The following is a 27438-nucleotide window of genomic DNA, read 5'->3' as shown; positions in this document are numbered from 1 at the left end:
CTGGGGGGAGGGAGGGAAACAGATGCGGGACGGGCGTGTGGCGGCAGAGGCCAGCAGGACATTGCACCAGCCTGAGGCGCGCTGTGCGTTCTCCTGGGGAAGTTGTCCCTGGATCCCGGGACCCTGGCAGTGGTGGGCTGCAGAAGCTCCCGGGAGGGGAGGTGAGGATAGTGACCTGTGCTCGCACACAGGCTTCTTGATGGTGGCAGCAGCAGCCTTAACGTCTCATGCCCAGCTCTGAGGTCCGCACTGTTAGCCGCGGCTCACGCCCGTCTCTGGAACTCCTTTAAGCAGCGCTCTTAATCCCCTCTCCTTGCGCACCAGGAAACAAAGAGGGAAGAAAAAGTCTCTTGCCTCTTCGGCAGCTCCAGACTTTTTCCCGGACTCCCCCCCGGCTAGCCGTGGAGCCCCGCCCGCCCTGGCGGGTGAACAGAGAAGCCTCTCGTGCTGGTGAGTGCCGGTCGGCCCTGATCCTCTGTGCGGGAATCTCTCCGCTTTGCCCTCCACACCCCTGTTGCTGTGATCTCCTTCACGGCTCCGAAGCTTTCCCCGCTGCGCCACCCGCAGTCTCCCCTCGCGAAGGGGCTTCCCAGTGTGTGAAAACCCTTCCTCCTTCACAGCTTCCTCCCACTGGTGCAGGTCCAGTCCCTATCCTTTTGCCTCTGTTTATTCTTTTTTCTTTTGCCCTACCCAGGTATGTGGGGACTTTCTTGCCTTTTGGGAGGTCTGAGGTCTTCTGCCAGCCTTCAGTAGGTGTTCTGTAGGAGCTATTCCATGTGTAGATGTATTTCTGGTGTATCTGTGGGGAGAAAGGTGATCTACGCGTCTTACTCTTCCGCCATCTTCCCCCTCCCTCAGACTTGATTCTTAACACTCTTCCCAAGGATTGCCTTCTGGCTTTCTCTTTGTGCTTCCTATCTGGCTCTGACTCCCTGGCTCTCAGAGATTTCTGGAAACACCTCCCTCCATTCAGCTTCTCCCACAAGGCCATGACCCAGAGACCAGTCGGCCAGCTCTATTAAACTCACTCCTGCCCCCAAAAGCACCATGGACAAAGTCAATGTCCCTTTGAAAACAAGGCTGTCGTATTCCTTATCCATGCTTTAACCACCCAAGGGTCTGACTTGTACTTTGATTGTATACATGTGCACACAGGATTGCTGAAACATTATCCGTGGTAGTGCCCTCACGTTTTTGAGATGATGATGAGACAACAGATACACGCACTCCAGGGAACGATTTCTGTGCCTCCACATATAAGGATGCCTGTGTGTGTGGGTCTAACTAGATTCTACTCTTGTTGTTCTTTAAATTTTTTTAGAAATTTTAATTATAAAACAACACGTGTTCTATGCTGTTTCCATTTGTTGATAAATTCTTTAACCCTTAACCAATTCTATTCAATTTTAGCAAAGGAGATCAAGGATACATTTTGTATTTTTTTAAAACCCCATCTCTTTCCCATCTATTGAAATGCACACACACACACACACACACACACACACACAAGGAAAACTCCACTTGTACTGTACAGTTTTCCCCAGGAAGTCACATCTTTTTCACCTTTCTTTCCAAATTGCCTTCTTTTTTAAAAAATTTACTTATTTATTTTATATTTTTTATTTTTGGCTGCATTGGGTCTTCGTTGCTGTGCACGGGCTCTCTCTAGTTCTGGCGAGAATGGGCTACCCTTTGTTGCAGTGCACGGGCTTCTCATTGCGGTGGCTTCTCTTGTTGCTGAGGACAGGCTCTGGGCGCCCGGGTTCCAGTAGTTGTTGTGCATGGGCTCAGTAGTTGTGGCGTGTGGGCTTGGTAGTTGTGGCTCACAGGCTTAGTTGCTCCACAGCATGTGGGATCTTGCGGACCAGGGCTCTAACCCGTGTCCCCTGCATTGGCAGGCGGATTCTTAACCACTGCACCACTAGGGAAGTCCCCAGATTGCCTTCTGAGAGCACCAATATAACACAATTTAGCCCCAAAGCTAATTGGAGCAAAACTATACTCTGAATAAAATATTTTTATAGACTTAAATAGCATAAAAATCAACAGTAAACAGCTGTATTTTTGTAAGAAATGAGTCGTGAGTCTACAGAGCTCTATCACTGATTCTCTTTACTACCTTTTAAAATCAGCACATCTTCACCATGAGAGTTGCTCAGTTCTTTCTGTGGACACCCTACCCCACGTTTCAGCTCTGCTCCTTCACTGGGGAACACACGAGGGGGGAAGCAAAAGAGAAATAATTGCAAAAACATGGGGCTTTCTGCTTCAACTTCCAGCTTTCCCACCCCAAATAATACATTGGAATCTCAAGTTATTCCTTGTGAATAAAGCATAGAGTTATTTTGAAGGAAAACACACAAAGAAAAAGTGAATAAAGCATAGAGTTTGCTTTGTGAATAAAGCATAGAGTTATTTTGAAGGAAAACACACAAAGAAAAAGTGAATAAAGCATAGAGTTTGCTTTGTGAATAAAGCATAGAGTTATTTTGAAGGAAAACACACACCAAAAAAAGTGATTTGTTTGAAGGGGAAAAAAAGCTGTTGTCAGGGTTATTAACAATCTTTTCATTTTTAACCATTTTTTGCCCAGTATAAGATAAAGAGAATTCAAAGTGAATTTATTCAACTTAAATGAGTGGTTTTTTGGGGGGTGTGTGAACTTCTCCTTTTTGGGGTCTCCATCACTAGCCTCAGCAGGTGGTGGTGGCCCAAGCCCAGCTCTCCCCCTTCCCCCCCTTGGATGGCAGTCACGTCAGTCACATGCCAATGTGCTGATGGTCATATTTTCCATCAGCAGCATTTAGCTGTTTGGCACAGTTCTCAAGCAATTGTGCCGACTGCCTTGGAGATGCCTGCAGTGTGGCTCATGTGTTCCTCACAAACCATCTGGGAAACTGTGATTCTCAGAGGCACTTAATTATTAAATGTTTAAAATAAAGACATAAGTTACCTTTGTCTGTCAAATCTGGGCATTCTGTTTCTGAACATGGTCCCGAATTGCTCTGGGTTTCAGGATAGTATAACGATGCTGGTAGATGCTGTTAGGATTAATGGAAAGTGGATTTGAAAATGCAGTACTTCTGCACTTTTCTGCAGAAAGAACTCATGTTATATTTACAATTCAGGTCCCATGCAAGGCTCTCCTTGCCACCATTTTTACACCCATTGAGACATGGCATGCCCAGAAAGTTATTGTTTACCTAGAGACACCTATGTTCACAGCTTGACTGCTACAGTATTTACTCTTTATATAGTATTTATAGTATTATAGTATACACATCTGCCAAAGTATTTTTTGCTCCATTGCTGACTTTCAAGTAAGGAAATGGTTACAACAATTTCTAAACCGTGACTTTCCTTTTTGTAAATTTCATTCCTTTAATGTTCACAGTAATAAATGCTTCCTGTTAAGTGAAACATCTTTGGAAAGTCTGCTGGAAAATAAGAAGTATGGAAGGGCAAACTGACCCTCCCCAGTAGGTGGTGGGGAGGGGTGTAGGGAACTCGATTCCTTTTCTTTTCCTTTATTGCACAGCTTGTCAGTGCTCCCCAGAAGTGGCCCTGGGGAAGAGTTTGCAAAGCATGCCTCTGTGATAGTTTGCAGGCTCTGCTAAGGTGCACTGGATCTTTAATGCCTTTGGGAAGGGGTGAGCACATCATCACCAGGAATAATCTAAGCATGGGGAAAACAGAATTAATTAATAGCAGATATGAAAGCTTCCTCCCAGATTGGTACTTAGTTACCAAAATCAGTCACCGAGCCATCCTGAGGACTCTGGCAGGGATGGACAAAACGTTCAGATTCAAGTTCTCCACATGTCAATGGAAGTGTTTCTATTCTATCTGTAATTATCTCCTACAAACCCATCCCTTCTATCAAATGTCCACATAAGTATACAAAAAAAAAAAAAGAAAGAAAAAAAAAGAAAACTATGAAAGAAGTTAGAAGGGGAGAAAATTACAAAGAGTTATTAAGAATATTTGGTGCATTTTTTTGAAGGAAATGAATGACGTGTGTGGGGAGTCAGACCCACCAGAGAGAATCTATTGGGCAGTTCCATTTGGTCAATAGCTGTGATTGCTCAGAACATCAAGGTACCATCCCAATGTGCGTGTGATGAAGCTGTGAGGCCAGAGGCAGCCAGATTATTCAAGTGTGAAGGGCCTTCAGTCAGAGGAGCTGCATGGCTTCATACATGGGGCAGCGGAAGGTAGAGAGGACCCCTACTAGAAGTGCCCCCAATCTTTCCTAATCAGCACTGATTTTGTGAACTGGATAATTGTGTTCCTTTGAAGGTGTTTGTCAAGTAATTAGTCTCAGTATTCAAATAAACTTGTATTTATGGTAGAGAAAGGTGATCTTGTTGCTATCTGAAAAAAATATGCCTTTGGAATTTTTTTTGGGAGGGGGGGGTTCTTTTATTTTTCTAGGCACTAACTGAGGATAGAAGAAATTCCCCAATGGATCCAGTGTCTGTCCATTAGCATCCATTTAAATGACATCTTTTCTTTCCAAAGCACACACATTCTTTGCTGGTGAGTGGACAGAGGGGAATGTGGCATTCTTCCTGCAACTGCTCACTTTAAGACACATTCCTTCTACTCTCTAAATAACCTTGACACAGGCTAAGTTTTCCAGGCTTCATTTATAGAAATTCTAAATTCATGCAAATACATTATCGTGCCAGTGAATTAAAGAAAAGAAACAGAATTTAGAAATAGAGCTGAAGGGAAAAAGCTCCATGAGGACCACCCTGAAATGGTGCAGAGATTCAATGGCTGTTTCCAATCATTGGCTTCTGGGAAGAGAGTGAGTTATGTTTAAAATAGTTCCAAACCAGGTGAGGATGGAGACGCCATCTGTGATGAAGAGGGGAAGGTCAGTGTGGCTTGTGACAAGTTGTGACCCCTGTTTGTGAGGTCAGATATGTTTGTGTAAAAACAAAAGTGATGCGCCTTTGAGCACAGTGGCTGCAGTTGGGCAGGCAGGATGGAGAAAAAGAGAAAGGGCAAAAGAGAGAGGGTCAGAGTGGTGTAATGCAAACGTCTGGAGTGGGAAACCCTGGCTTTGAGTCTAAGCTCTGCCAGACAGTAGCTGCTTTGGGCAATTTGCTTCCACTCTGTGAGCCTCAGCTTAGTCATCTTTAATATGATTCTATTGCACTAGTGATTCTCAAACTTTTTGATCTAAGGACCTGCCACACTCAAAAATTGAGGACTCCAAAGAGCTTTTGTTTACATAGTTTCTATCTATTGGTAATTACCATCTTAGAAATTAAAAATTGGAAATCTTTTAAACAGTTATTAGTTTGTTTACAATACCAGTAACAAACCCATTTCATATTAACATAATGTATGGTTGTGAAAATTATATTTTCCAGAGCAGAAATAAATTTGGTGAGAAGAGTAACATTGTTTTGCATTTTTATAAAACTTTTCAATGTTTTGACTTAAGAGGAGAAAGCCAGATTCACATATCTGCTTCTGCAGATTGAATCTGTTGCAATTTCATATATCATGTAGCCTTTGGAAAACTGTACTGTACATGCATAAAAGAGAGTGAAAAAGCAAAATAATGACCTTGTAGGCTTCCAGAAAGAAACTTGGGGATAGGAAAGTCTATGTTTGCTTTCCCAAGACATAACAATACTACCTTCTTTGTTTTATGCATGAAAGATACACACTAAATCTTTGATGACCATACACCTAGCCCCTCATCCATGGTCTTCAGACCCTTGGGAAAAGGTGGGTGAGGAGTTCTCCCAGATGCCTAAACTTCCCCCTCTGCATTCTCCTCAGTCCTCCAGAGAATGCAATGGAAACTTCACAGGCCATTTCTGGCAGCGCCAGGTGTCTGTACCACACTGCCCCCTTCCCCATCCCTTTCCCTCCCATTTTGGAAGCTAGTCCCTTGGAATAGACATATGACGCAAAGCCACTACCTCTGCCTGCATTACAAGATGGGAAAGTGTTCTCCAGCCCCTTGAGCTGAGGGCATTTACTTACCTGCCCATGATGTAGAGGAATGAACATGGGCTTTGAAATCAGACAGGCTTGGATTGAATTCCAATTCTGTCACTTATGTGGCTGTGGGCACATTAATTAATATCTTTGACCCTCATTTTCCTTGTTTCTAAAATGACATTAATTTATGTGGTTGGTTTATGGATTAAATGTGATAATATATGTATTGCTTGTGAAACTCATGGCAGTCATTCAAAAATGGTAATCATTATTAGACAAGAGTCTAATATTTACACGAGTCTAAACTTAGGAGAAAAAATAATATAAAGAAAGAAATGACTACTTTTCACTGTTCATTTGTCTATGTGAAGGAATTTCCATTAGATTAGTGTTCTCCATCTTTTTGTTTTAAGGATCCCTTTACATTCTTTCCTTATTGCACTGTCTAGGACCTATAGTTTGATATTGAATAGAAGTGATGAGAGCAAATGTTCTTACCTTGTTCACCTTCTTAGGGAGGAAGCGTTCAGTATTTCTCCATTAACTATGATGTTAGCTCTAGGCTTTTTGTAAATGACCTTTGTCATGTTGAGGAAGTTTCTTGTATTCCTAACTTAATTGTTTTTTTATAAAGAATGGATGTTAACTGTTGTTAAATGCTTTTTCTACATCTATTGAAATGATCATATGATTTTTCTACTTTAGCTTAAATTACACTCATTGATTTTCAAAATTTGCACCAGCCTTGCATTCCTAGGACAAACTCCACTTGTTCATTGTGTGTTATCCTTTTTACATATTTTTTGTTCAATTTACTAAAATTTATTAAGAAATTTTGTTTCTATTTTAATGATGGAAATTGATCTATATTTTTCCTGTGATGTTTTCTTCCAGTTTTGGTATCAAGTAAACCTGACCTTATACATAAATTGAAAAGAATTCTCTCCTCTTCAATTTTTGAAGAGTTTGTGTAGAATGTATATTACTTATTGGTAGTAGAATTCACCAATGAAGCCATCCAGTTCTGGAATTTCCTTGTGGGTAGGTTTCTGAATACAAATTTAATACAAATTCAATTTGTTTAACAAATATAAGGCTATTCAAGTTATCTCTTTCTTACTGAATGAGCTTTGGTAATTTGTGTCTGTTATGGACTGAATTATTTTACCTCAAAATTTATGTGTTGAAGTCCTAACCCTCAGTACCTCAGAATGTGACCTTGTTTGAAAATAGACCTTTGCAGATGTAATTAGGTAAGACAAGATCATACTGGAGTAGAGTGGGCTCCCAATCCAATATGACTGGGTCGTTATAAAGAGAATGCCATGAAAGGAGGGCAGAGGAAGACAATGTGAAGACACAGGGAGAAATACCATGCAAAGATGAAGGCAGAGATCAGAATTACCTGAGTGGGCCTGCAGTAATCACAAGAAGCCTTATAAGAGGGAGACAGGAGGTTGGAGAAGAGATAATGCTGTGCTGCTGGCTTCAAAAATGGAAGAGTGGACATGAGGTAAGGAATGTAGGGTGACTCTAGGAGCCAGAAAATGCAAGGAAACAGATCCTCCCCTGAAGCTTCCAGAGAAAACCCAGCCCTTTGGACCTGTTTTAGAATTTTGACCTCCAGAACTGCAAGAAAATAGATTTGTGGTTTTTCAAACCACTAAATTTGTGATAATTTGTTACAGCTACGCTGAGAAACTAATACAATAGCTATACCTTTTATATTCTCCTAATTGTTGCTTTAAGGTTGATAGTATATGCCCTCAACTTATTATAGTCTACTTTCAAGTAATATTATATAAATTCATGTACACTATAAGAACCTTAAGATGTATACTTCTGTTTTTCCCCTCCCAGTCTGTGTCCCAGTGTTGTCATGCATTTTTACTTTACATTTTTTATAAATCCCATCATACATTGTATTAATTTTACCTTAACATGATGTTCAAATCTAGAAAAATATATTTTATATTTTACCTGCATATTTACTATTCCAGTGCTGTTTGTCCTTCCTTATACACACATATTTCCCTCTGGTATTATTTTCCCTCTGCCTGAGTACTTTATTATTTTCTGCAGTGCAGGTGTGCTGATGATGAACACTTTCAGGTTTTGTATATCTGAAAAAGTCTTTATTTTACCTTATTTTTAAAAGATATTTCTCTCAGTATAGAATTCTAAGTTGTATTTTTTCTGATGAGAAATATGCTGTCATTTTCAATGTGGATCATATTATCTTTCTTTTTTGCATGTTTAGTCATCTTTGATTGGATGAAGCCACTGTGAATTTTACCTTGTTGGATGCTGGATAATCATTTTTGTGTGTGTGTGTGGTATGCGGGGCTCTCACTCTTGTGACCTCTCCCATTGCAGAGCACAGGCTCCGGACGTGCAGGCTCAGCAGCCATGGCTCACGGGCCCAGCTGCTCCGCAGCATGTGGGATCTTCCCGGACCGGGGCACGAACCCGTGTCCCCTGCATCGGCAGGCAGACTCTCAACCACTCTACCACCAGGGAAGCCTTCAGATATATTTAAAAATATTTTTAGGTTTATTCTGAGACATATTTAAGTTGCTAGTAAATAGTTTGACCCTTTTGAGGTACACTTTTTAGCTTTGTTAAGTGGGACTAAAACAGCTTTTACTCTAAGGCTAATTTTGCCCCACTACAGATACTAAGGACTCTGAGTACTCTACCCATGTGCCTTACCTATTGCAGGTTTTTTGGTATTTTTTCATCCTGACTCATGGGAACACAAGCTATTCCTGGTCATGTGTGAGCCCTATGGATTATTATGAGTGTTCCTTTCCCAGTGCTGTGTAGTGTGTGTGTGTGTGTGTGTGTGTGTGTGTGTGTGTGTTTATGCATGCACTCATCAGTACTCAGCTAAGGACTTGAGGAGGCTCTCTGCACATTTCCTATACTCTCTCTCTGTGCAACTCTCTGTTCTCCAGTACTCTTCCCTGTGAACTCTAGTTTCCCTAGCCTTCTTAAACTCCCAGCTCCACTTTCTGAACTCAAAGAAATGCCTGGGCTTCACCTAGGTTTCTTCCTATCTGCCTTGAGACCTGGAAACTCTCTCAAGGAAGTAAGTTGAGGCAATTGTTGAATTCTCCATGTTTATTCCCCTCTCTTAGTATCACAGTCCTATGCTACTTGTCTAATATATAAAACCATTGTTTCTTTCTTTTTTTGTTGTTGTTTAAGGTAGAAGGGTATATACGTCTCTGTTACTTCAGTTTGTAAGGAATTAGAAATTAAAAACAAATGATTTTTTGAATGTTTACTTATTTAAATATAACAATACTATACCTGTTGCCTACTAACATAAATAACATCTTTCCATACACCTTACACACACACACACACACACACACACACACACACACACACACACAATGGTAACTATGTAGATATGGTAGATAAGATACTTAGCTTCATCTTGTAGATCTTTTCGCAGTGTATATGTATATCAAAACATTAAGTACACCTTAAATATATACAATTTTCATATGTCAAAGTTATCTCAATAAAGTTGTTTTTAAAAAGAAACAAGCAAATGGGAGAAAAAGGAAAATAAGTATATTTTCTTGGACAACCCCCCACACACACACAATTTAGTAGACTTCTGCTTACATACCAGGATATAAAAAAGTGGGAGAAGCATGTTTCCATCCTTACCATGAAAAAGAGCCAGACTGATTTCTAATTTACATCTTATAAAAAATTAGCTCAAAATAGATCATAGACATAAATATGAAATCCAAAATTATAAAAATTCTAGAAGAAAACATGGAAGAATTTCTGTGACCTTCAGTATGCCAAAGAATTTTAAATACAGTACCAAAGCACAATCTAAAGAAGAAAAAAATGATCAATTGGACTTACACACAACCCATATGTGAATGTTCATAATAGCTTTATTCATAATTGCCCAAATCTAGAAACAACCCAGATGTCTTTCAGTGAATGAATGGATAAACAAACTGTGGTACAATCAATACAATGGAAAACTGTTTGTTAAAAACAACAAGCTATTGATTCATAAAAAAAAATGGATACATTTCACTAAGTAAAGGAATCCAGACACAAAATATAACATTCTGAAAAAGGCAAAACTATAGGGATGGAAAACATATCAGTGGTTGCTAGGTGTTGCGGTGGGGGAGGCTTGACTATAAAAGAACAGCATGGCAGGGCGGAGTCAAGATAGAGGCATCAACATGGAGTTGATGTCTCCCCACAACTAGGGCACCTGCCAAACACTGGTGGGGCACCTCGATTCCCAAGGAAACGGGAGGAAACCCCAAGCAAACCACCATCCTGGACGGCTTGCAGGATCCTTGTTCACGAGCCAAGGGTCAGGCCAAAGGTCTTGTGGTGGGAGCTCCGAGTCCAAACCACTGGATTAACAGAAAACTTCAGACCCCAAGGAATATTCATCAGAGTGAGATCTCCCAGAAGGCCTCATCTGGGCACAAAGACCAAGCTCTACCCAACAGCCTACAAACTCTAGTGTTGGAAACCTCAGGCCAAACAACCAGTAAGACAGAAACACAATACCACCCCCCCCCCAAAGAAAAAGAGATGGCAAAAAAAATGTCACAGATGAAGGAACAAGGTAAAATCCTACAAGAGCAAGTAAATGAAAAGGAAATAGGCAATCTACCTGAAAAAGAATTCAGAGTAATGATAGTAAGAATGATGCAGAATCTCAGAAGTAGAATGGAGGTATGGATTGAGAAAATACAAGAAATATTTAACAAAGATCTAGAAGAACTGAAGAACAAACAGAGATGAACAATACAATAACTGAAATGAAAAATACACTCGAAGGAATCAATAACAGAATAACTGAGGGAGAAGAATGAATAAGTGAGCTGGAAGACAGAATGGTGGAAATAACAGTGGAGGAGCAGAATAAAGAATGAAAATAATTGAAGACAATCTCAGAGACCATTGAGACAACATTAAAAGCACCAACATTTGAACTGTAGGGGTCCCAGAAGAAGAAGAGAAAAATAAAGGGTCTGAGAAAATATTTGAAGAGATTATAGTGGAAAACTTCCCTAACGTGGGAAAGGAAATAGTCACCAAAGTCCAGGAAGCACAGAGTCTCATACAGGATAAACCCTAGGTGAAACATGCCAAGACACATATTAATCAAACTATCAAAAATTAAATTCAAAGAAAAAAATATTAAAAGCAGCAAGGGAAAAGCAAAAAATAACATGCAAAGGAATCCTCATAAGATTATCAATTGATTTTTCAGCAGAAACTCTGCAGGCCAGAAGGGAGTGGCAGGATATAATTAAAGCAATGAAAGAGAAAAAATTACAACCAAGATTACTCTACCCAGCAAGGATCTCAGTCAGATTTGATGGAGAAATCAAAAGCTTTTCAGACAAGCAAAAGCTAAGAATATTCAACATCACCAAACCAGCTTTACAACAAATGCTAAAGAAACTTCTCTAGGTGGGAAACACAAGAGAAGGAAAAGACCTACAATAACAAATCCAAAACAATTAAGAAAATGGCAATAGGAACATTCATATTGATAATTACCTGAAACATAAATGGATTAAATGCTCCAACCAAAAGACATAGATTGGCTAAATGGATACAAAAACAAGACCCATAGATATGCTGTCTACAAGAGACCACTTCAGACCTAGGGACACATAGAGACTGAAAGTGAAGGGATGTGAAAAGATATTCTATGGAAAAGGAAATCAAAAGAAAGCTGAAGTAGCAATACTCATTTCAGATAAAATAGACTTTAAAATAAAGACTTTACAAGAGGTAAGCAAGGACACTGCATAATGATCAAGGGATCAATCCAAGAAGAAGATATAACAATTATGTTTATGCACCCAACATAGGAGCAACTCAATACACAAAGCAAATGCTAACAACCATGAAATGGGAAGTGGCCAGTAACACAATAATACTAGGGGACTTTAACACCCCACTTACACCAATGGACAGGTCATCCAAACAGAAAATAAATAAGGAAACACAAGCTTTAAATGACATACTAGACCAGATAGATTTAATTGATATTTATAAAACATTCCACCCAAAAGTAGCAGAATACACATTCTTCTCAAGTGCACATGGAGCATTCTCCAGGATAGACCACATCTTGGGTCACAATTCAAGCCTTGGAAAATTTAAGAAAATTAAAATCATATGAAGCATCTTTTCTGATAACAATGCTATGAAATTGGAAATCAGTTACAGTAAAAAACACAACTACATAGAGGCTAAACAGTGCACTGCTAAATAACCAAGAGATCACTGAAAGAATCAAAGAAGAAATTAAAAAATACATAGACCCAAATGACAATGAAAACATGATGACCCAAAACCTATGGATGCAACAAAAGCGGTTCTAAAAGGGAAGTTTATAGCAATTCAGTCTCACCTCAAGAAAAAAGAAAAATCTGAAATAAACAATCTAACCTTACACCTAAAGCAAGTAGAGAAAGAAGAACAAAGAAAACCCAAAGTCAGTAGAATGAAAGAAATCATAAAGGTCAGAGCAGAAATAAATGAAATAGAAATTAGACTTATCACAAGTAATGAAATTGAAACAGTAATTAAAACCCTTTCAACAAACAAAAGTCCAGGACCAGATGGCTTCACAGGTGAATTCTATCAAACATTTAGAGAAGAGCTAACACTAAATCTTCTCAAACGCTTCCAAAAAACTGCAGAGGGAGGAACACTCCCAAATTCATTATACAAAGCCACCATCACGCAGATACCAAAACCAGAAAAAGGTATGACAAAAAAAGAAAATTATAGACCAATATCACTGATGAACATAGATGCAAAAATCCTCAACATAATACTAGCGAACAGAATCCAACAACATATTGAAAGGATCATACACCATGATCAATTGGGATTTATCCCAGGAATGCAAGGATTCTTCAATATATGGAAATAAATCAATGTGATACACCATATTAACAAATTAAGGAATAAAAACCATATGATCATCTCAATAAATGCATAAAAAGCTTTTGACAAAATTCAACACCCATTTATGATAAAAACTCTCCAAAAAATGGGCATAGAGGGAACCTACCTCAACATAATAAAGACCATATATGACAAACCCACAGCAAACATCATACTCAATGGTAAAAACCTGAAAGCATTTCCTCTAAGATCAGGAGCAAGACGAGGATCTCCTCTCTCTCCACCCTTATTCAACATAGTTTTGGAAATCCAAGCCATGGCAATCAGAGAAGAAAAAGAAATAAAAGGAATACAAATTGGAAAAGAAAAAGTAAAACTGTCAGTTTGCAGATGACATGGTACTATATATACAAAATCCTAAAGATGTCATCAGAAAACTACTAGAACTAATCAATGAATTTGGTAAGGTTGAATTTGGTAAGGATACAAAATTAATGCACATAAATCTCTCACATTCCTATACACTAACAACAAAAAATCAGAAAGAGAAATTAAGGAAACAATCCCATTTACCATCGCAACAAAAAGAATAAAATACTTAGGAATAAGCCTACCTAAGGACTCAAAAGACCTGTACATAGAAAACTATTAGATACTGATGAAAGAAATCAAAGAAGACACAAACAGATGGAGAGATATGCTATATTCTTGGATTGGAAGAATCAATATTGTGAAAATGATTATACTACCCGAAGCAATCTGCAGATTCAATGCAATCCCTATTAAACTACCAATGGCATTCTTCACAGAATTAGAACAAAAAATTCTGTAATTTGTGTGGAAACACAAAAGACTGCGAATAGCCAAAGCAATCTTAAGAAAGAAAAATGGAGCTAGAGGAATCAGGTTCCCCGACTCCAAACTACACTACAAAGCTACAGTAATCAAGACAATACAGTACTGGCACAAAAACAGAAATATAGATCAGTGGTACAGGATAGAAAACCCAGAGATAAACCCACACACATATGGTCACCTATTTTACAACAAAGGAGGCAAGAACAGTCTTGGAGACTGTTGGAGAAAAGACAGTCTCTTCAATAAGCGGTGCTGGGAAAACTGGACAGCTCCATGCAAAAGAATGAAATTAGAACACTCCCTTACATCATACACAAAAATAAACTCAAAATGGATTAAAGACCTAAATGTAAGACTGGTCACTATAAAACTGTTAGAGAAAAACATAGGAAAAACACTCTTTGACATAAACCATAGCAAGATCTCTTTTAATCCACCTCCTAGAGTAATGAAAATAAAAACAAAAGTAAACAAATGGGACCTAATGAAACTTAAAAGCTTTTGCACAGCAAAGGAAACCATAAACAAGATGAAAAGACAACCCTCAGAATGGGAGAAAATATTTGCAAATGAAACAATGGACAAAGGATTAATCTCCAAAATATACAAACAACTCATGGAGCTCAATATCAAAAAAGCAAAAAAAAAAAACATTAAAAAAAATAGGCAGAAGACCTAAATAGACATTTCTCCAAAGACCTACAGATGGCCAAGAGGCACATGAAAAGATGCTCAACATCACTAATTATTAGAGAAATGCAAGTCAAAACTACAATGAGGTATCACCTCACACTGGTCAGAATGGCTATTATCAAAATATCTAGAAACAATAAATGCTGGAGAGGGTGTGGTGAAAAGGGAAGCTTCCTGCACTGTTGGTGGGAATGTAAATTGATTCAACCACTATGGAGAACAGTATGGAGGTTCCTTACAAAACTAAAAATAGAACTACCATACCACCCAGAAATCCCACTACTGGGCATATACCCTGAGAAAACCACAATTCAAAAAGAGACATGTACCACAATGTTCACTGCAGCACTATTTACAATAGCCAGGACATGGAAGCAACCTAGATGTCCATTGACAGATGAATGGAGAAAGTAGTTGTACATATATACAATGGGATATTACTCAGCCATAAAAAGAAGTGAAACTGAGTTATTTGTGGTGAGGTGGATGGACCTAGAGTCTGTCATACAGAGTGAAGTAATTCAGAAAGAGAAACACAAATACCATATGCTAATGCATATGTGGAATCTAAAACAATAGTATTGATGAACCTAGTGGTAGGGCAGGAAAAAAGATGCAGACATAGAGAATGAACTTGAGAACACGTAGGGTGGATGTGGAAGCTGGGGAGAAGTGAGAGAAGCATCAACATATATACTCTACCAAATGTAAAATAGATAGCTAGTGGGAAGAAACAGCATCGCACAGGGAGATCAGCTCGGTGCTTTGCGACAACCTAGAGGGGTGAGATAGGGAGGGTGGGAGGGAGGCTCAACAGGGAGGGGTTATGGGGATATATGTATTCATATGTCTGATTTACTTTGTTGTACAACAGAAACTAACACAACACTGTGAAGCAATTATACTCCCATTAGATGTATTAAAAACAATTAAAAAATAAATAAGTAAAAGGACAGCATGAGAGACATTTAGGAGTGGAGGAACTGTTCTGTATAGTGTCCTCGTGGTGGATTTGTCAAAATCCATAGAACTGCACATCACAGTGAGAGAATTTTATTGCACGTGAACTAATAAAAAATCAACCAGAACAGTGGGACCCAAGATGGAATATAGACTGTGATAATTATATCTAACTACCTTACAAATGTATGACATAATGACAATGAAGAAGGTATGGAACAAAGGAGCTGACCTAACTTTGGAAACTGTGTTGTCTGGCTACTGTGAGGCTAAAGACAAATAATTTTATGCAAACCCTGTTTTAGTTGGTAAATTTGTTTCTCACAGAAGTCTAGGTTAGAAATTCTGAATTTTCCTTACGTGTATATTAGAGTTGAACAAATAAGTAGTCAGTTTCTCACTGTAACAGAAATTAGTTACAGATAAGCAAAGGGGAGATTCTAGAATGTGTTATGTAATGCTGGATTGGATTTGGAGTTATTTATATGAACTCATGTGTTTTAAAAAATAGATGCTAGATAGATAATAAGCAGGCAGATAGACATGAGTTACTATACATACATATACATTTGCTCTAGTATCTAGAGGCAGCGGCACTCCCACAGCAATGAGCACACCCAGCACTCAGACATCTTCATTTCTAAATATCTTCTCTAGTAAAAGGAACCAGTGTTCCTTGGAGAATTGGTTGATTCCAGGGTTGGGGCAGAAAAAGTACAAAATGACCTTGGAACTTTTTGTAGTGTCAGAAAGTAAAGAAGTCTCAAAAGAACCCATGATCCAAGATGGAAGAATTCCCAATGTCCAAAGATGGAACAATTTGAGCAACAAAATAATTAATGATAATAATTTATGTAATCCAAAGGATAAAATAAATGGCCATGAGTCCATACTGATATAAATGAATAATTGAATAAATAAATATGTGAGGGATAAAGATAACCACAAAATTTTTTAAATTAAAAGTGTCGATGGAGTGAGGGAAATAGAAAATCAGCATTAGAACACCACAATAATAATTGATTCAGGGAGGATCCATCAATGAATGCTAAAATTAGTTGGCAAAAGTTTAACGAGAAACAGGGTATTGCATAGACAAAATATTTATTGAATTTAAAAGGAAAAGTAGTAACTTGCTAGGTGCAGTCTTAACCAAATAATCAAGTTTAGCATCACCAGTAACATGACATAGGAATAACACATATTCCCAAAGAAGGGCACTTCACTATCTCTAGGGCATTCTTCCCCAAAATCCATAACTCCAATCCAATCATGAGAAAGTATCAGACAAACTTAAATTGAGGGCCATTCTCCAAAATATCTAACCAGTATGATTAAAAAGTATCAGGGTCATGAGGACAAGGAAAGACTGAAGAACTGCCGCAGATCAGAGGAGATCAAAGAGATATGACAACTAAATGCAATGACATATCCTGGATTGGATTCTGGATCAGAATAAGGACATTAGTGTAAAAACCAGTGAGATCTGAATAAATTCTGCAGTTTAATTAATAGTATTGCATTGATGTTAATTTCTTAGTTTTGATAATTTCATCATGGTTACATGAAATGTTGATAGAAGTCGGGTAAAGTGTACACTGCAACTGTTTGTGCTATCTTTGTAACTCTTCTGTAAGTTTAAAATGATTTCAAAACAAAAAGTTTTTAAGACGCTAAAGAAACAATTCAGTGAGAAAAGTGGTCTTGTGTTACATTTTTGAAAATCCTATTTAATGAACAGCTTAATGAAAGTCAGCTGGATTCTGAATTTTACTTTCAGTCTGTTGCAACACTGTGTGTCATAAAGCTTCTGGAAAACCCTGCTGTACACTTGCGAGAAAATGAGAGTGAAAAAGGCAAATAATAGTATCATTACAAAAGTTGTTTTGACCTTGTGGATTCCTGAAAGGGTTTGTGGATCTCCAAGCCCTGGAACACATTTGAGAACCACTGCATTAGAGTAACACTCCTAAGTTCTCTTTACCACTTATGGTGATTAGTAAGTTTCAGAGATGGAATTGAGCTTTCTTTTCGGAGCAATACCTGCCTGCAGAAAGCTTATGTTCTGGTGGTGAACGTCTAATTCAGAAGAATGCTATCAAGCCCATTTTTGGCTATACCTAAACTATATTGAACAAATGGCTTATTACTACTCAGTCAAACTTTCTGATGCCTATCTATAGGAGTTCTGCTCTGTATTTCAGTTAGTTCAGGACTCAGACTGGGGTCAGAGGTGTTATTTTCCTCCTAAATTCACAATGTGAGCTTTGTGTGACTCGGTGACTAGATGTAGCCATGATAGAAGGATAAAGGAAACCAAAGTGGCAATAAATAGGGAGTGATGGGGAAAAAATTGCCCAGAATATTCAGGTCCACTAGAGAAATCCTTAGATTCTTTCTCTGAGTTCATTCCAGCCCAAAGAATAGCCTCTTCTTTGTGTGATATCCATAATGCTAGATGTACTTAGGTTCAAAAGCATTAATAGCAAAGTAAATGACTATCATATGTGTCCAGTTATAAAACTTCTCTTTCTCCCATGATGAAAGCTCCACTGCTCATTTTCACTCTGAAGTTCCAATTCATCTTCCTCTCAAACTAAATTCTGTGGGGAGATCGCTAAGTCATTTCAATATGGCATCCTCTGAGAAATGAAGGCCTGGCAACCCAGACATGTAGCCCCTTCCAAACTCAGAAGGCAGCCTCTGCGCGGAGTCCACAATCACGACATGTTCCAAAATCCTGCTTTGTGGCTGAATTTTTGAAGTACCTCTAAAACTAAACTTGTACAATCTGTTTCTATTTTACTATAATTCCTCTTTAATTTGTACTCCACTAATCCAGAATTTTACATAATTGAAACACCACTCCTATGATTTTTATTTAATAGAAAATTGAAAATTATTTCCTTATTGAAAATGTTTTGGGCCCTTAAGAATAAAATATTTGATTTTCAAAGCAGTTTTTTTTATTATTTCAAAATAAGAGCTGACTGAGTAAAGATTTTTTCATTTTTCTCTTGCTTCCAGGTCTAGCAACTCCCTTCCTTATAAAGGTCCTTGGGATTTTTAGTGTAAGTCTATTAAGGACCATAACTCCTCCCCTTCATTCCATTTATAAACATTCAATACCACTCTATCTGTACTTTGTAAAAGAAACAACTCAATTTCCTTAAGAAATATTCTGTAAATTAAAATTTTTTAACCTAGTCTTGTGGTTTGATGATCTTTTTCTATAAAAGAAAACTGTGTGTAAATGCTGCTCATAATTATTTAATGATAAATAATTATAAATGAATAATGGTGCTGACATGTACAACTCAAAGGACACTTAGACAACATATTTATTCCCTGGTTTTGGTGACACAAATAAATGTTTCTGAGGCACAAGGTTTATTATATAGTCACCCATTTTGAGATATTTAGAACATTTAAAAATTTTGTGCCAGTTGCAGAAGCTGACATTTTAACATAAGCCATCAGTTTAATGTGAAAAGTTTGGTGTAAAAAAATTACAAAGTTTTTATCTCAAAAAATGAAGATGTTTCTGTATGCCTGTCACACATCTCTAATTTGTGGGGGCTAAGAGTGACTTTAGAAATTATCAGTATCACCTTCTTCCACTTCCTAAATGTGAAGCTGATTCTGAAAATGATGGAATATATATACACACCATACTTTAAATGACTGCATATGCTGGCTTCTGACAATTTTGTGAGGATTTTTTCAATTTTAGCTTTTTCGGTACTAGCAAATACTCTCTTCCCATTACCAAATCCCTAAGCACAACGTTGTTTCATTGTCAAGGAGAATACCATCTTTGGGGTCTCTGAATACTCTATAAGGACAAGTTGCTTCACTTAAGGAGATGACTGGCCACGTGTTAAACAATGATATTTCAATGCACTTGTTTAATTTTGGTCAAAAACAAACTCAAAGTTAAACCACTTTTTCATATTCTTTTTACTTGAATAAAATAAATTAAAAAAAGAATCACACATATAAATAAAAATTAGAAATCTGTTTTTTTAAAAAAATTTAAACAACTTGAGCAAATAAGAGGCAATTGAAGTTGACCATTTAAAAATAAGGACAACGAGCATGAAAAACTCAAAATGTAAGCATTACTTCAATTTCATGGACTACATGAATTAAAAGCAGGCCACTGCCATTCTGCTTTAATTTAAATGAATAAAATGTTTTCATTGTCTCAAAAACCAATTTACTTTCAATAACATTCATGATATATTTTTCTTGGTTGGTGTGGCTCTTTGGAAAAGCATCAGCAAGTGTTGTTGGCTATGGCAAACGCCATTCACTGAGCCATTTACTGTGCTACAGAGGGTGGTGGAAAACAGATTTCTCTGGATAAATTGCTACTGGCCATTAAAAATGTGTATTTAATGTATAGTATAGTGCTTCTCCTTAGACTAAATTTATTTGGCATGTTGTATTGCAGGATGAACTCTGAAAAGTGACTGATGGCAGGGAAACAGAATAAGATCTATTTCACACCAGATTTTTTATTCAAGCTAGCTTTAGAATGAAATATTTCCAAAAGAAGTTTTCATCAACTTAGATTGGACCAAGGATTGTGACCACAGACCACAGACTGCCATCCAGCTGGCTTCTCCTATCAGTTAGTGCAATGAGGCTGTCAAATTTTAGCAGGACTAGGTGGCCAGAGAGTGTTCTGTTCAGTTGTGCTTCTATTTCTACCCATGCTCCACACTGCCGCACCCTCACCTCCATCAAATGTGTCTACAGTGGAAGTTACTAGTGAGGAAACCCAACAGATGAAATGAGACCTCTCGGAATTAATCAAAGTCACCCTCTGCTGCAGGACTGTGCCTGCTTCGCCGGGGGTAAGCCCAGAACTTCATTATACTCTTCAGCACTACTTCCGGTCTGTGGAAGCTCAGCTGAGCAGTGAAATGGGTGACCTTGACGCAAGCTGGATAATGGGAGGGAACAATGGATTGTAAATATTTTCATGAGAACACAGGGTGTGAGTCCCTTAGGCTTTGTAGAAAGTAAACAAAGCAGCTGACAAAAGAGAATATCTTGAGAGCTCTTCAAAAGAATTTTTGGATGCTTGTGATAAGAAGTCATTTGAGGATGTTCAGTTGTTCCTTCCACAGGAAAACAACAGGAGGCACAGTTTGGGCTCCTGGTTATTCCAGAACCTGAGGAGAGTCACCGCTGTCACTGACACTACCAGAAGACCATGGAAGTAGAAACAATAAAGACAGAAAAACCTTTTTCTGTTCCTCAGCCTCCCGCCCTGTGTGGGGCTCTTAGCCATCCTCCCTACTAAACCACCTTCCCCATTATTTCCACCCTTGATTCATCTGTCTTTTCTCTCTGCTGAAAAGTTTTAGGAACTCCTCAGGAATAGTAACCAACTTTGAACTTAAATAATTATTAGATGAGGTTTAAATGCATGGGTATATATGGTCCACTTTCATGGGAGTGCATGAAAATGATGACTACATCCTTCTCCCTCAGTTCAAATCATCCTAGTTCTCCTGGTGATAAAGAAGAATGAACTCAAGAGTTACAAAAGGAGAGAAAAACAGGAATATAAAACCAGGAGGTGCAGAGGTAAGGTGGGGAGGGTGGCAGGGAAATAAAAGTTGAGAAAGCACACAACTCAATAGACATAGATTTAAATCCTTTTTGTTATTAAATAATGATTTTATGTCAGGTAAGTGAAATTCCATCTCAGTGAGCTTACCTTTCAACTGGGCATAATTTCACTGCAGCTCTTTTCTCTCAGAGTTATAAACAGAATTAACTGAGATAATATTTAAAAACACTTTGGAAATAAGAACCAAATAAATGCAAGGTAGCATAACAATCCAAAGGAAGGCAGTAAGACTCTAGAAAACTTTTTGTAAACTATGTTTTTCAATATTGTTTTTGTTTTCAGTGATTTACTACTTCAGGAAACAAGAACTCAAACCAACACCAGCTCATCTCTCATCTCATTGATTGAGAGGACTATTTTCTGCTCCTTCTCAACACATAGAAACCTTGCTTTCATCAGTAAGAGCTCTTACACTCATGTCCTTAGTTCAGATGTGCTTTGTTCCAGATATTCTACGTGATTAATGTGGGCAACTTCCAACTGCATCTTCTAACTACACCTGTCACATTTTAATCTAAGTTGAAGGGAGAATTACGGTCTAAAAAGACAGTGGGTAATTTCAAGGACTTGTTTTTGAAAAGCAGGGAATGGAAGCAATGGAAATGTCATGAAATCCTTTGTTTCAACCCAGTGCATTACCAATCTGAGTGCTGGCAGAAGAGTTTAAGGAAAGAAGGAAGGAAAAGGACCCCACTAAGGGAGAAATCACAAAAAAACTGGGGCAGTCAAATAAGATGGTTAACTCTAGAAAGAAAACAATATGTTGTGAAGAGATAAAGGAAAATTATGAAAGGGAGCAGAGAATAAGCACCATGGAGGAAGCTTGTAATTCAAAACACAAAGAATGAAAATGAATCACAACTGACTAAGAAGATGAAAAAAGAAAAATGGAAAAATAAAAGTTTTTAAAAAAAGACAATGATAAGAAAAGGAAAAGACTCTCCCAACAAAAAGTAAGGTTTAAAAAAATGAAAAGATATGTCAAGAGAAAAAGGTCCCAAGGGAATGCCTCAAACTGAATGACAGAAAAATCAACTATAACCCAAAATAGGAAAAGAAAGAGACAAAACATATGGGGCAAATAAACTGAGCCAGAAACACATGGAAAAAAAATTATAAAACATACCTGTTTTATTCAAACATTGATAAAAGAGTGATGCTCTGAGAGTAATAAAATATGATTTATTACCCCACAACATGCTAGTCTATTTCTGTTGGCAGCTGCAGCATTTCTAATTTTTTGAGTGACAACCTCCTGACTTTGTCATTTCTCCCACTTTTTAAAGTTCTCCCTCCCTGGGGGAAAAACATATTATTCTTGTCGAACCAGTTTAAAGAATGGGTCAAGAAACCTTGTGTTTTGAAGGCTTGCTGAGAAAAAAGATGTGCTGTTCCAAAATTTCCTCTAAGTTGAAAAAAATTAGAAGCATTAGATCAAACGGTGGCCAATACCTCAGATGTGCTCCAACAGTTTTATATCTGTAGATGGGAATGATGAAGCCAATTTATAGGGCAACTGGAGGACAAAATGAAATCATACACTTAGAACATTGTCTGGCATCTAATACATGCACAATAAATATTAGCTAATATTAGCAAAACAAATTTATCTTAAATCACCAAAATTAGATGGCACTCTTAAAGTCACTGAGGTATAAAATCAGAGATGTGTGGCCAAAATGTAAATTTTGACTTGTTATGATTTCCAGGTCAGAATAATAAACTGTAATAACAGTTTAAAAAAATCCAGAAAGAATCCAAGAATTTAAAATTACATCACATTTCTATTCTAGACAAGCTGATATTAGATTATAATTAATAAAGGATTGGACTATCAAACTCTTAAAATAACACATGAGGCAACATGGATTCTTCAGAAAAACATTTTAAAAATATGTTATGGATAGGACTTCCCTGGTGGCGCAGCGGTTGAGAGTCCACCTGCCAATGCAGGGGACACGGGTTCGTGCCCCAGTCCAGGAGGATCCCGCATGCTGTGGAGTGGCTGGGCCTGTGAGCCATGCCCGCTGAGCCTCCGCATCCAGAGCCTGTGCTCCGCAACGGGAGAGGCCACAACAGTGAGAGGCCCACATACCGCAAAAAAAAAAAAAAAAAAAAGTTATGGATTGGATAAATTATTGATGTCCTTAATGTGTGCCCTGTCACAGAGAGATGGGTTATATTTTCCCATATTAAACAAATATTGATGCCCTTAAAGAGCTAAAAAGGCATAAGCATAAACAATTGGTTGATATTGTCCACTGAGAATTTCAAAAGACCTTTGACAAAGTTTCACACAAGCTATTTTCAAAATCTTGTCAGGTTGTAGTGAAGAGTCTATTTTACCTTGTAAAGGGTTTAGAGATAAGAAACAAATGGTATAAATAAATGAACACTTCTCTGAATAGAAATAGGTGAATAAGAGTGTTCTGTAAAGACTTTATGAATTAATAAATAACTTGAAAGAGAGACAACAAAGCAAAATATATTTGGGGATGATACAAAGTCATTTTGGGTAGTTAAGATAAGAATAGACTCCTGAAAGATCTGATTTATCTTTGAGAATAAACGGAAAATTGTCAGTGATGGAGAAGAATTGTATTTGTATATTAAAAGAATTCAAGCCAGAGTGATGGGATTCTGGTTTCTGGTAATAGAAGAATAGTTCTTATTGGGCCAAATATTCTTAAAAATACAACTATGAACTCTGGAGAAAATATAACACCTGTGTGAAGGCACTGGAGAGCAAACAAAAACAGGCAGAAACTTGATAGCTGTCTACTCTTGGAAGGAAGAAATGACATGGGATAAGTTGCTCATTTTTTCTCAAATTGTTTACCTGAGAGCAAACCCCAATGTATGGCAGATGGGGTGGCTAAAACTTGGCCAGAAAATCCACAGTCCTACAGCCTTGAATAATCAGAAGACAAGTTTCAAGGGGACCACAGCAGCTAGAAATTTAAGATCAAATCTGAGAAAGGAGAGAGCCATGGAGGAGACTTATATTCTGCACATAAATTGTGCTTAAATCCTTGGCTGATCCCTGAACTACACGTGCATGGGGAAGGCTCCAAGCAGCCCAACCAATGCTAGAAGAAATAAACTAGGTTTCCACTGCTTCACACAACACACAAACAAAGAGTTTATAGTATGAGTGCAGTCAAGAAAATTATCCGATAAAAGAATTCAATATTCTAAAGAGGGACATAAGAGAAACCAAAACCATATCATTAGCAATCTCCAAGATACAATCCAAAATTACCAGACATGTGAAGAAATAAGAACGTGCGACCAAAGCTCAAATAAAAGGCAATCAATGGAGACAAACCCAAAGATGACACAGATATTGAAATTAGCAAAGATTTTAAAGCAGTTTTTTAAATATACTCAACACTATAAAGGAAAATATGCTCAAGTGAATAAATAAGGAATGCCAGAGAGAAATAGAAAATGTTGGAAATAACCAAATTGAAATCATAGAACTGAAACATTAATATCTAAAATAAAACATACACTGGACAGTCTTAACAGGTGGTTGGAGATGACAGAAGAAAGTGCTAGTAAACTTAAAGATAGTTTCATATAAACTAGACAATCTGAGGAATTATATGCTGTTTGTAAGAAACCCACTTAAAATATAAAGGCACAGATAGTTTAAAAGTAAAAAGATGGAAAAAGGCTATAAAATGCAAAGCTACTTATAGAAAACTTAAGTGGCTATGTTAATATCTAACAAATCAAAATTCAGAACAAGGAGTATTATCAAGGATAAAGTTCATAAAGATTAATGAGGTAAGTTCAAGATGACAAACTCTCAATGTGTATGCATATAATAACAAAAATTTTGAACACATAAAGCAAGAATTGATAGAACTAATAGGGAAAATTGACAAGTCTACAGTTATACAGAGATTATAACAATTCTCACTTGTTAATAAATAGAACAAATAAAAATTTTGTAGTGCTGTAGGAGACTTTAAGAATACAACAAACTTGACCTGACATTTATAGAACACTTTACCAATATCTGCAGGATACACAACTTTTTAAAGTGCTTATGAAACATTCACTAAAATAGACCATATTCTGGGATTAAAAAAAAAATTCTCAGTAACTTCTTTTTTTTTTTGGCCATGCCACACGGCTTGTAGGATCTCAGTTCCCCAACCAGGGATTAAACCCAGGCTGCTGCAGTGAAAGTCCAGAATCCTAGTCACTAGGCCACTAGGAAACTCCCTCAGTAACTTTTTAAAAATGAAAATAATTAAAAATATGGTGGCCAAAATGAATTTAAACTAGAAAACAGTAACAGGAAGATCAGGAAGATATCTGACAATGTTCTCAAACATTTAAAAATTAAAGAGCATACTTTTAAATAATCCCTGTGCTATGTTTGAATGTTTGTGTCACCCCCAAGATTCATGTGTTGAAAGCCTAATGCCCCAGGTGAAGTTAGGAGGTGAAGCCTTTCGGAGGTGATACATTCATGAGGGCAGGGTCCTCATAAATGGGATTAGTGCCCTTGTAGAGGCCCCAGAGAGCTTTCTAGCCCCTTTAGCCATGTGAGAACACAGCACAAAGTTGACAGTGTGCAACCCAGAAGGAAGGGGACCTTCATCAGGACCAACTCTGCTGGCAACCTGATCTCAGACTTCCAGCCTCCAGAACTTTAGAAATAAACTTCTGCTGTTTATAAAGCACCTTAGTCTGGGGCATTTGGTTGTAGCAATCCAACCAGACTAAGACACCCTTTGTTAAAGAAGAAATCTAGTAGCAAATTACAAAATAATTTGAACTGTATGAAAATAAAAACACAACATATAAAATTAATGAGATGCAGCTAAATAAGTGCCAAGAAGAAATACGCAGCACTGAATGCTTATATTATAAAAAAGAAAGATCTTAAACTAATGAAGCTACAAAAATTAAACCCAGAGTAAACAAGAGAAAGGTAATTATAAAGATAAGAGCAGAAAACAATGAAATAAAACAACAGAAGTTATATTTTTAAAAAGTCAATGAGACAAAAATCTATGAACCTCTGACCCAGTGGTTCTTAACAAAAGGTGATTCCACCCACCCCAGAGGACATTTGTCCATGTCTGCAGACATTTTTGATTGGCACAAATGGAGAGGATGTATTATAGTTGCTACAGGCATGTAGTGGGTAAAGGCTAAATTATGATGCTAATGTCCTCTATTCACAGGACTACTCCCCACAACAAAGAATTATTTAGCCCAAAATGTTAATAGTGTCAAGTTTGAGAAACTCTGCTCTATCCATACAGTTCAAGGATAAAAGAGAGAGAGAAGGAGGAGAAGAAGACCAATATCAAGAATGAGAGAGAAGACATCACTTCAAATCCTACAGGCATCAAAAAGGTAGTAAGTAAATATTATTAACAACTTTAAACCAAATAAATTTGACAACTTAGATGAAATGGACAAGTTCCTTGAAAGAAGTAACAAACTACTAAGACTCATTTAAGAGAAATAGGGGTCTGACTTCCGGGAAGATGGCGGAAGAGTAAGACGCGGAGATCACCTTCCTCCCCACAGATACACCAGAAATACATCTACGCGTGGAACAACTCCTACGGAGCACCTACTGAACGCTGGCAGAAGACCTCAGACCTCCCAAAAGGCAAGGAACCCCCCACGTACCTGGTTAGGGCAAAAGAAAAAACTAAACAGAGACAAAAGGATAGGAACGGGTCCTGCACCAGCGGGAGAGAGCTGTGAAGGAGGAAAAGTGTCCACACACTAGGAAGCCCCTTCGCGGGTGGAGACTTCGGGAGGCGGAGTGGGGGAGCTTGGGAGCCGCGGAGGAGAGCACAGCAGCAGGGGCGCGGAGGGCAAAGCGGACAGATTCCAGCGCGGAGGATCGGGCCGACCGGAACTCGCCAGCCGAGAGGCTTGTCTACTCGCCCGCCGGGGCGGGCGGGACTGGGAGCTGAGGCTCCGGCTTTTGTCGGAGCGCCGGGAGAGGACTGGGGTTGGCGGCGTGAACACAGCCTGCAGGGCGTTAGTGCACCGCGAGAGAGTCCGGGGAAAAGTCTGGACCTGCCGAAGAGGCAAGAGACTTTTACGTCCCTCTTTGTTTCCTGGTGCACGAGGAGAGGGGATTAAGAACGCTGCTTGAGAGAGCTCCAGGGACGGGCGCTAGCCGCGGCTGGAAGTGCGGAGCCCAGAGACAGTCATGAGACGCTAGGGCCGCTGCTGCCGCCACCAGGAGGCCTGTGTGCGAACACAGGTCACTAGCCACACGCCCTTCCGGGGAGCCTGTGCAGCCCGCCACTGCCGGGGTCCCGGGATCCAGGGACAACTCCCCCGGGAGAACGCACGGCGCGCCTCAGGCTGCAACGTCACGCCGGCCTCTG

General features: G+C 38.4%; 1 long non-coding RNA gene across 1 annotated transcript; it reads left to right on the top strand.

Annotated features, from left to right (window-relative positions):
* Positions 1–27438, top strand: LOC141278812 (uncharacterized). Its single transcript, XR_012332125.1, has 3 exons — positions 1–450; positions 19868–21012; positions 21341–27438. It is a non-coding gene; the product is annotated as an uncharacterized lncRNA (long non-coding RNA).

Source organism: Tursiops truncatus, chromosome 5 (assembly GCF_011762595.2).
Source record: "Tursiops truncatus isolate mTurTru1 chromosome 5, mTurTru1.mat.Y, whole genome shotgun sequence".
Classification (NCBI taxonomy): Eukaryota; Metazoa; Chordata; class Mammalia; order Artiodactyla; family Delphinidae; genus Tursiops; species Tursiops truncatus.
This window is presented reverse-complemented; position numbering and strand designations above follow the sequence as displayed.